Source organism: Apteryx mantelli, chromosome 6, assembly GCF_036417845.1.
Source record: "Apteryx mantelli isolate bAptMan1 chromosome 6, bAptMan1.hap1, whole genome shotgun sequence".
NCBI lineage: Eukaryota > Metazoa > Chordata > Aves > Apterygiformes > Apterygidae > Apteryx > Apteryx mantelli.
This window is the reverse complement of record NC_089983.1, coordinates 9,620,340-9,631,857: the sequence shown is the minus strand read 5'-3', so window position 1 is coordinate 9,631,857 and position 11,518 is coordinate 9,620,340. Positions and strand designations below refer to the sequence as shown.

At 44.2% G+C, this 11,518-nt stretch overlaps 1 long non-coding RNA gene across 1 annotated transcript; it reads right to left on the bottom strand.

Annotated features, from left to right (window-relative positions):
- Positions 1 to 3,504: 3,504 nt before the first annotated feature.
- LOC106492394 (uncharacterized) lies at positions 3,505 to 9,552 on the bottom strand. The gene is made up of 4 exons (XR_001293974.2): positions 9,468 to 9,552; positions 8,902 to 9,040; positions 5,465 to 5,597; positions 3,505 to 3,852 (listed from the first exon to the last, which is right to left on the bottom strand). It is a non-coding gene; the product is annotated as an uncharacterized lncRNA (long non-coding RNA).
- Positions 9,553 to 11,518: the final 1,966 nt, after the last annotated feature.

The window sequence follows — 11,518 nt, the reverse complement described above, 5'->3', positions numbered from 1 at the left end:
TTGCAGGGAGCTGTGTTTCATATCACTGAGAGCAAGAGCTAACTTTGGGAAGGAAAATGAAATGTTAACCAAAAGGCCATTTCCAAGAGAAATAGTCCCACTGTACATCACTGAACTAATAAAAGCATGCAATCCTGTAACACAAGGAAATTCCTGTTTCTTCAAGTTCCTGGTCACCAACAATTTTTACCCCATTTCTCTCTGTACAGACTATTCAACCTCAGAACAGAATTACAGACTTGTATCAGTTTTGTTTGTCAATTTATGCAGCTCTTTGCAACTTACCTACTCTTTCTCATCTCTGTCTTTTTCGTTAATGAATCAGAGAAGCATAATTAACATTTAAGAGGCAGATAGCAATTTTTTCTTCTTTGAATCGCTTTATCAAAGGTGGGCCAGTGCTGTTAAGTTACAAGCGGAAATACAGAAATAAAGCACAGCTTGAAAATCTAGCTGTTCTCCACATGCCCAGCAGGAACCAGTTTGAAACAAAAAGGGACATAAAGAAGGATCCGTTTCCAGAAGAGGACCAGCCTTCAGTGACTCTCACGCAACTGGCTTTCCAAGTGATTCTTTTCTGAAAATCCATCAAACCAACTGTGGTGACTGAACAAGAACAGAGCTCTTCTGAAAACCTGACTCAAGAAGGCCAAGCCAGTTCACCAGAAGTCGTGGTAGCAAATCAAAAGCAGAGTCTGTAGACGGGGACTGCTACTTGGTCTCTGCGGTAGAGGAGTCTAAGAGCTCGGAAGTGGACTCCTGCACAGCCTTCAGCCTCTCGCTGTATCATTCATGTGTTTCTCTGCATACTAACATCTCTGCAATGAGGAGAGTTACCGTAGAGTTAATCTCACTGTGTCTTCAGCACAGGGCCTCCAGATTCTTTCAAGGTCAGCTCAGGGGTTCATAACACGTTACCCTTCCGTTTCTGCCTTTTCTGAACTGTCTGACCATTCACACCCTTTTTCACCAACAACTTTTCTCTAGCAGCAGCTAATCTACAAGCTAACAGCAATACTGTGAGCGAACCTGTGAGGGATCCCACTGCCTTAAGGCCAGAACACATATACAGAACCAGTACTTATGGCACTCTTGGCCATGAGGAAGTATCTTGGCTTTGATTCAGAGCCTATAGCGAATACTGCACCTTAGCAGTTCATAGCTAACAGCAAATGGCACCATGGATGCAAGCAGAGGGGACGCAGGTGCCTTCTAGCCATCAGTACATCCACAGGCTCTTTTCCTCTGGCTTGTATAGAAAATGGCTATATTTTATAGGTTCATATATATAAAACATTCATTACCACTGAAACAATCAAGACTCGAAGGGTTTAGCAGTTCTGAAGAGTCATGTTCATGGTGTTTTCAAAATTGGCATCCAAAACTGAGATAGATAAAGCCAAAGGACCCCAAGGAGTGGGGTGCGATTTAGTCAAGGACTGTAGCATAGCCAGGACTGGTATCCAGGTGTCTTGGGCTCCTATCCTGGACTCCAGCCCCTGGGCTGTGCCACCTCAGTGTGGACATGAGGATAAGAGAGAAGATACACAACGATAATGGATGAGACTAAAAACAGAAGAGCTGCTTAGACCAGGAGAACAGGCTACCTCTTGTCTTCTCAGACAAACCCATCAACAGACTCCCAAGGCATCACACACATCACCGCAGGTGTGCCATCTTTCTAAATGAAATGCCGCTACAATAACAGATCTCAAGCGTCCCCTGAAGGCACGCTGTTCGATATTTATAATCACTTAATAAACACATGAGAAATGGCACGGTACAGCCCTACATAATCTATGTGCAATGATCCTTAGTGACAAAGTGTAAGTGACCAAATCCCTTTCCAGGTCTAATGATATTTTGCTCTAGTAAGCCAGTGATATATCTCATATGGCAAAAATAAAGCACTCATACATAAAATTAATACAGTAAGCTCTGAAGTCATAAAGCTTTCAATCTGTGATATATTGGATGGGAAAATGACGAACCTGTAATTCAAGTTCTCCCAGTGCCTTATTCCCTATAGGTTCTAGGGTCACCTAAGCATTGCATGACCAAACTGGGCTGTTTCAGAAGCATATGAATTATTAACAAACCAGTTATGAAGCCCATTAGGGTCATGTGCATAAAAAGCCCCATGAGGACACAGATAGCAGGATCTCCTCATAGAGGTCAAATGTTTCTATTCTTTCCAAAGCTGTATGAGAAAACTTACAGCAAATTGCCTCCATCCATTTTGTTCCCCTCTCCTCATTCATCGTAGAAGAGGTCATGATGTGATCAAAGGCATTCTGATACTTATTAAATTAGCTGGGACCTCTTTCTAGGCAGAATTCCCTGCTTTTTAATAGCACAAATACAATTCCCACGTAGGCTTCTGATACAATTGGGATCATTTCACTAGAAAACCACAGAAAGCACAACAGCAATGTGCACAAGCCATTTATGCCATGTGCTGTTTCTAGAAACACTGCCTTATTTTTCCTTCCTGTGAGCCTGCTTCATGCCTCACGTACACACGCGATCCAAGTGCAAGCAGCAGACTGGCGACCTGGCTAGTTCTGAGGGTCTGGACCACGTGTGGACCATGCCTGGACTTGTGTGCCATTGCAGGCTCACTCATCTCATGCTGCGTAGGCTTCTGGCAGCTCTTGCAGTGCCTGGGCCTTCTGTGCTGCTGTGTTGTAATGCCTTTTAGCTCTGCCATGAAAATGCATTGCCATTATAAAGCATTTCCCAAGCAGCGTCTAGCTAGGGGCCAACGAAAAGCAGAGCATACAGCTGCTAATAGGAAAAACCTTAGTAAAACTATGATCAACAGTGTCAAATACTGTTATTGCCTTTGGGCACATTACCTCTCTGCATGTGTGTTGCATACCTTTTCAGTATCCCGCATGCTGACCGTAGTAGTGCAGGGAACAGAAATCTAACCCGAAGACAATGTTTTAAGGTCTTTCTATGAGAAAATGCAGATGCTGCTTCCTCTGAGCATGGATGTGGTAGAGATCACATACAAGAACATGCTGTAGACTCCATCGATCTGCAATCCATCCCTGTTTCAACCACAAAAAAATAATTATCCTTTGCATTTGAAATGATCAAAGTGCTTTGGAAAAAAAAAAAAAAAACACTCTAGCTCCTCAATCAGGAACACTGCCAAGCTATTGAATCAATAGGTTGTTAGATACTTGAAGTATGAGAATATGTGAAAGCTATCAAATGATTTCTTTGTTAATAAACTGCTACAGTAATTATCATTAGAATAGAAATGGAAAGATATGGATGGTTCCTCATCAAGTGAAATTGAAGTACATGGGTTTTTTTTTTTTCTTTTGGCCTTGATTCTGCAAAATCCTGCACTCTCATACCCAGATTTGTTTGTGTACCCAACTCCCCTCACTTCAGCTAAAGACCACACTGCAGGACCTCAACCTGCAATGTTCATCATGGAGGTGCCCACGCTGGTGCTCAAATAAGACAAGCATAGATTTTCTCCAGAGACCACAGATTTTAATGCAGTCACCTAGACATGAATGCTCCGTCCAAAGAACAAAATGGCACCTGGAAGTAACAGTGAAGATTCAGGAAACAGGAACTGCTGCTTCACATGGCAGCAAGTTAACCATGTGTCTGCTCTGCTGCCTGCTCCACAGCCCCTCAGCTGCATCAAGGATGAAAGCAGGTAACTTTGGAGTATGGTGAGCTAGACATGCAACGGTGTGGTTCTCCATGAAGATTCCTATAGGCGGTGCCAAAGGCGAGGAGGTTCAGTCCATGCTGAGTGCCAAACATGAAGACAGCCAGCAAAGAAGAATTAGGATCCAAATTCTTAACTTTCAAAGGTCTGTGCTGTTAAAACAAAAAGTTTTAGTTAAGCAGCGTGTCGAGGTCTGTAAATCATAAATACATCAAGAAGAAAAACAACCAGACAGCCTTCCCTACCCCTTCCCAGCCCTCTGTGAAGTGTACAAGCTTGCATCAGGTTGCATACCCTGACAGCCTCATCCTCTTAGAAGCTTTGTTACTTGTGATCATTAGAGCAATAGATTCTTAAGTTAAACTTGACCTTGTTTAAATTTCAGGCCAGAGACCACAATGATATACACTTAGAGTTCAGCCTCCCTCCAATTATCAGGACAGAAATTGTCATGCTGGCTTTGGGGAGGAGGGGAAAAAACATTTGATGAAGGTTCTGAAATAACCTAACTTTCAAAGCTAGCTCAGATGTCTGCATGGTAGTCAGTAGTCTAAACTACCCTGACACCATTCTTCCTTGGCTTGCCTATAGCTGACACATGGGTGAATGCATAGCTTCATTTGCAACATAGGAGATCCAGAGTAAGTAGTCCACCTGATGGAAAGAGTAGATCTCAAAAATCCCAGTGATTTTTTGGGGGAAGGGAAAAAGAAGAAGGAAAGGAAAAAAAAAAAAAAAAAAAAAAGGTTGTGGAGGCTGAAAAACACCTGAAAAATATCATTCAACATCTGCAAATCCTACTTTGCCCACAGTGCTTAAACAGGGCAATAGTAATAGTCCCACAGCTTTGCACATACAGAATTGCAAGTGCTTCCATACCCTTTCCAGACCTAACATATTTAGAGAAATTGGTCGTCTTCTACTAGCACATAAAGAAGAGGCGGGGGAAAAAGACTAATGGATGTACATTAACCTTTTGGTACTAGATTTCCCGATAGGAGCTACTAACACAAAATCAATTAGTAGGAAATGTCTGGGAACCAGGGTGTGCAAATGTTATAATGCTGCAAATAAGAGTGTAAAAAATCTGAAGAAAGCATGGCAGGGGCAGAGACCCATGCAAAGGTGGTTGCAAGTGCAAGATGATTAAAGAAGGCTGCCTGCTTCTGCTTGGGGCAGTGCTACTGCAGAGAAACCCTGACAAAAGGGCCTTGAGAGGTTAAGATTTGGAAATTGAGTGTTGCTGCTCCTTTTACAGGGCAATTTTGTCACTCGCCCTGAGGGCAGAGCTTTCAAATGCCTGCATAAACCTCTTTCACTGCCACACAAACCCTTCTCCTTGCCATATCTGTTCCTCCACTGGTCTGCCTGCACCAGCATGCAAGCACACGACCAGCGTGCTGCGCCGATGGAGGCTATCATGGGAGAGACAAGGCAACTTTGCCTGCTCAAACAGCCAGCCCAAAGCCTGGGGACCCACACTTGCCCTGAAGATAAGAGAAATACCAGGAGCAGCCTGGGCACTGTATGAAGCAGGAGCTAACAGGTGGGGGTGACCATGGCATTTAAGTTGGTAACAACACGCTGACACAAAACTGCCTCTAATTTCTTCATTTGAGGATTTCTTCACTTGCTGGACACTTAGCTTTGAAAGTGTAATGCTTAAAAGTGTTTTTCTTTGGGGGAGGGGAAGAGAGGGGAAACAATGAGACCAGGAGAAGTGAATATTATCACTTAATACACAGAGGCAGTTTCAATAGTTACCTTAATGTGCACTAATCAGGTGTGGGAATAGGCAACACATCCCAAGGGCTGGTTACAGCCTGCTTTCCCTGCTGCACTCAGACGTGTTTCACTACCACAATCAAATACTTAAAAATGTACAAAGATTCGTCACCTGTAGGACATAGAAAGAAATTAAAAGTTAGCCTCCTCAGCAGTCACAGCTAAAAGCCAGCTTCCTAAAGCAGAGGAGCCCAGTCTAGCTTCACTCGCCCTCTGGAGCCACTTTAGAAAGCTGCAGAGTGAATCTGGGACTCCCTAGCGGTGCCAGCACAGGACCATGGACATGGATGAAAACCAGTTCTCTGGATGCTGGAGCTCAGTATTTCGTTCGCCTCAACTCCTGACGAAACCCCTCTAGGCCTCCAGTTGCCATCTGCCAAAAGGAATCACAATTCTCTCTCTGGCCTACCCTCAGGCTTTTTGCAAATGTAAAGTCCTTCACAAAGCGTGGGGACTACTACTGTGCATTCAACAAAACCCTGAAGGAGACTAGCACCCTGAATGTAATCAAAACAGGATTTTTTACAATACCCTTGCAACCTCCTGGCCTTGCGGCTTTCTCCGGGGTGCCAGACAGCATAGTATCTAGAGGTTAGCATGAGCTAAGCAGTTATCGTCTATCTAGATTGCTCTTTTGCTATCCAGAGGGTTGCCTGCTTAAGCATGGAGCCAGTCTTCCTCCTCCTGCTTCACCTGGGGGGCGCGTTTTTGTCTCCACTCTTCAGGAGCGCAGCATGCTGTTTGCGGGGAGAACGTGACTGATGAATTTGTGCCTTTGTGTCTTTTGAAGACTTTTCCCTCTTGCTCTGTTCCTACTCTGTCACTTCTTTGCTCAAATCCATACTGAAAATGCCACCTCAAATTTGACAGATGATTGTGGTGTCAAGGCTGCAATCCAGAGATTGATCCAGAGCCAGTACTACCTGCCTGGCCTTGCACTGGAACTGCATTTGCTTCTGATCTGCAGATATCACAAAACTTGCCCTTTGAATGGCATCTGCATAACCACCGCATCTTAATGTAGGAGCTGCTACATCCAATCTTTTATTCCTTTGTGCATAAATTTGGGAGCTCCAGTTTTAAAACCTTGAGCTCCATTTTGCATTCACAATGTCTTTGCCACTCAATTCCTGTTCAAACTACCTGGCTGCAGGTGCTCAAAAACGACTGAAAGCATCTGGCTAGCTGCAAACCTGGTCTGAGCTGACAGCTTTCTACAGATGAGCTCACTGGCCTGTCCCTCTTGCGCCCAGATGCTGTTAGGACCTAGTTGCTTCCCTGGTTGTGGGAGTAGCCACAGTAATAAGGCTTCATGCTTTCACACAGGGCCTGTAGCCAAACTGAGGAGAAAATACAAGCAAGGTTATGGGATTTTCCTTGGATTTGCAAAATGTACGTGGAATGCAACAAGAACATTTTGCAGATCAAATCCTGGCCCTTTTTTCCCCTGCACCTCCCTCCCCTGTCTTTTGGTGAGAGCATCCTCAACATCCACAGGGACATCAGGTTAAAAGGTTGCCTTGCTGGCAGGACCAGTTTTGTGCTATACTAGCCCAGGATGCAGGGTAGACTAAGTGCCTGAGCAGCTACCCAGGTCCTCGGGCAGGTCTTGTGTCCCATGTGCGCTACAGCAGCTCTGTAGCTAGCGTGACTTGAACTAGCTAATTACAGCCCACTCCCAAGCCACACAGACATATGCTGCTGCACACAGCACAGGACCTTCTAATTTGGTATGCAGTTTCTCTGTTTCTCATTATTGAGTCAAGGTCGATTTCATGAAGCAGTTTTTCTAAAAACACAAGCCAATAGTCCATGCAAAGTCTTGAAAAAGTCTGTAAAAGGACATCGCCGGAAAAAAACCCCACATATATTCCAGGTTGTTTCATGGACTTTTTCACCATGCCTTGTTCAACAGGTGCAGAGCGAGCAAAGAACCAGGGACCAGAAAACTTGTATTGTAGGGGACCGATCTGGGGAGAACATCTGTCTCCAATTTTTCAGTTAAGCGAAACTGTGAATTTTAATTTAATAAAAACCATTTGTCTACAACCACAAATAAAATTGTTCAAGGTTGGATGAGTTTAAACCCAAAACCTGGCCCCTGTTCAGCAGCACGTTATGACTGCTTTAGAGAGCTTTAGGGCAGAAAATATTCCCATTTTCACAGAGCTGCTGGGACTCAAGTGCTAAGAGCAGGAATGAAGCATTGCATCAGGCTCCAGAAGCTAAGTACGTGGAGGTCATGGGCAATATTTACATGAATGATCAACACTGCTTGTGCGGGGGCCATATGCATGCCCCTAAGGGCAGCTGCTTTGAAGCCAGGTGGCTTCATGGGTGACCCTGGCCTTATACAGCCAACATGATGGCCCATGAAGGATTTCAACCTGGAGCATGGCCTGGCTCCTTTGCCCTCTCCTGGTACTATCATCCTCTTCGCTGTCCTAGCAAAAGCCCAGGGCACGCAGCAAGGCAGAGCATATGGGCATTACATTGCCGCACAATAATAAAGAAACAACAGGGGAAGAAAAAGATTCAGCACCGCAGACTTATTGAATTAAACATTATTGTGGCTAACACAATCAATACGCTATCGATCGTATTACCCATATTAATATTTAATTCAATTAAAAGGCTCCCAGTTTGCTTTTTTTTCCCCTCTTTTTCTTCTCTTTTTTCTTTTTTTTTTAAATGTCTTGCAGATTTTATGTTGCAGAAAAAAGTTGAATTTTGCTACAGACCACGAATTCCAGCTGGACCAGCGCTATATATGTATCAGTCTTAGCTGATCTGGGTTTCATCAGACACCAGCTGTTCCAGCTTTGTCCTTCCAGGAGAGCAGGAGAGAACCATTCCCCTCATCAGGCTGACAGCAGCACCCCAGCAAACCCCCACACACAGTAGGAAGGGGAAAGGGGAATGGAGTAGTGTGTAGGGCAGTCAGAAAGCCTCACCTTCGTATTGCAGCGGAGTCACGGCTGACCGCTGACAAAAGGGGTAGTCTCCCACCCGCTCCCCCTCCCCAAGTACTTACCTGACACTTCAGAGGATTAGCATGCGGGTTTAGATTATGAGCTTGTCAAGGTAAGCGCTGCACGTGTTTGTGCAGCGCTCATCATCACACAGCGCCGCTCTCCAGCGTGCTCCGTGCGACTGAACGGAAACAGCACCAAATAAAGCCAGGCCTGAGAAGGGGCTGCCCTGCTTTACAACTGCACGCACATCAGGGAAGAAACCTCTCCGCTGCTTCTTAAACACGCTTCGACATCCAGGGCAGAGAGCGTAACGCAGCTAGCCGTGGCACTGCACGGTTAACTTCTCGCCGCTGCAGTGCACACCACCTCCAAGATCCAGCAGCGCGAGGCATTGCAACCCCTGCCGCACAATAAAGCCATGGGCACCAGCCGTCCCGTTACCTGCCGCTGCTTCGGCGTCTCCGTTCCGTGAATGACACCAGTCTCTCAAACACACAGCAGGAGCCGATGGTTCTGTTACTTCATCAGACTACACCTCCTGCTGGGAATTAGATTGAAGCACAGAAAAAGCATCTTCTCCCTAGAAATAAAGGAAAAGTGGGAAATTTCCTCCCCTTCCCCCCATCTGATCGCATACAAAACGTTCTCCTGCTTTTAAGGGTTATTTAGCACTAGTTAAACTACCGTTAATTTAAATCAAGCAAGTCTGGAAAGACAGAACATGCTGTACTATTAAAAACAGCTGAATCTTCATTTGTTCCATGAGAGACATTTTCCATTTCCTGACTGATATTATCTGGCTGTCCAAAGACATCTTTCTGTAGTTTTTAAACTGATATCTAAGCCTGCATGGCTGCTTTTTGCAAGACAGCGTGGTCTGCTTTGTTATCAAAGAGGAAGATTCAAATCTTTCCAAACTACTTTTTCTTGCACAGTACAGGAGAAAGTCAGAAAAAGAGACATGGAGGCCAAACTGATTAACGACATTAATCTGACATCAAACTCACCCCATTTCCAAGAGCAAAAATAGGTCATCATCCAACACTGAAGTACCAAGTAGCTTAAAAAGGAAAAGAGAAAAGCCTTGTTCTGCGTTTCATACTCTGGTCCCCAGCAACGAAGATCCCAGGATAAAAGCTTTGCTGGCGGTTTGGCCAACTCAGAAGACAGGCCAGAAGGCAGCTTGCTGTGCAGCAGCTCTATGGCTCTGCCGAGCTGGCGGTAATAAGCTTTCCCCCTTCCCTATACCCCCCCTCACAGTAAAGCTGGCCAATATAAATCAGAAGCAGCACAGAAAGCACAGGCAGCAGGACCAGACGCTCTTTATATTTCTACATTTTCTTCCAAACAATCCCCACAGTTTTACAATAGTTTGTGGCATCCACAGAGACATCTTTGTCCTGAGTGGGATATTTGCTAGAGTTTCATTAGCCAAAAGAACTGATCTACTGGAAAATTATAGCATAAAACAAACTGATCCTTCCAGATAAAGTTTGGTCTTAAGACACTGGACAGTGTCTCAGTCAGTGAGGGCCAAGCTCCCCTCACTCTTGCAACAGAGCAGATGAGGGGCTTTACTTCAAGCCTAATGAAGCCCTGGATTAAGCACTTGCTGGCACTGCTGTTACAGGAGAGGTGCAAGTCTTTGGACCTTTTCATGCTTGCTATTCATTAGAAAGAGGAATAAGACAGATGACAAGCACCTCCCAGATGTGCCAATTCTCCTTCGAGACCAAAAGAAGCCATCGCTGTTTGGCATTACTTGCTTCCTTCTTGTTTCCCTGAAACACTTGCAAAAATAATGCAACAGCTAGCTCTCCTGCATTACTCTGGTAAGTCCTTTTTATGGGCCACACATGTCTTTCTCAGAAAAGTCACTTCTGAGCATCTCAAATAACAAATGAAGCCTCAAGGCTCAGCAACATAGAAAAGACTTTATTTTGCAGCTGGAGGAACAAAGTCCTAAGAACTATTTCCCAAGTTATCTCCACCATAATTACACTTCCTTTGATGTGCCCACCATACAAATATTTAAGAAAATTAATCTCTTTCTCTCCCTCAATAATTATCTAATCTCAATTACTTCAGAGAGTGGAAAGATGTTTCAGGGATAAGAAAAACCTGTAAGATTTTTGAAAATGAGCAAGCAGTTTAAGATGGAAACATGCAGACGTATGAGTTATTCTATAATTATATTGCCTTGAATCTACAACACAACCAACATCACTAGACATTGCTAGAAAGCAACCTCCATACTCTCACATATGTTCCACTTTTATACACACAGCCACCCTTAAAAAAATAAATATATGTATACACACACACACCTCCAGTTAACCCCCAATAGTCTGCCTTAGACTAGAGGTCATAACCATTCAAAAAGGTTAGATAAATTTCATAGGATGCCGTCTGAAATACATAGATAAATTTCAAAGGATGCTGCCTGAAAAATCATTAGCCTTTCTGAGGTCCACAGTGTTTTCAAGGTAGGAATTTAAGATTAATAAAAGTTTCCGTAATCCAGAAGGCAAATCTTGGACTCATACCTCTTAAATTCCATGTGCATCAATGACTGGGGCATTTAAGCATTTTAGCAGGAGAACACCGATACAAATTCAGATGTTCCAACAAAGGTCCAGCTAGCTAGCTCCATACGCTGTCTTCAGCCAGGGCCAAAAGCAGAGGGACTGGGAAGATTAGCATAAATAATGCTTTTCCCAGCTTTCAGCTAGTTTCAGTTCAGAGGAGTTTCCTGAGCTAGTCATGGTTTTTGTCTTTTTAACAACCTTCAGCAGGTTTTCTTCAGTGAACTCACCTAGCCCCTGCTTCAGACCATATCAAAACATACAGCACCCAGAACAGCCTATGGCTATCAGTTCCACAAGTCTACCCATATTGCATGAAATCTCTTCTATTTTGAGCCTGCCTCCTACTAGCTTCCTTTAATGCACCCTTGAACTAGAAGAGACAGTGAAAAATGATCCCCACACACCCTTCTCCACATGACTCATGATTTTATAACCTTGCTTTTATGAGTCAAAATTCATCCAAAGGATTA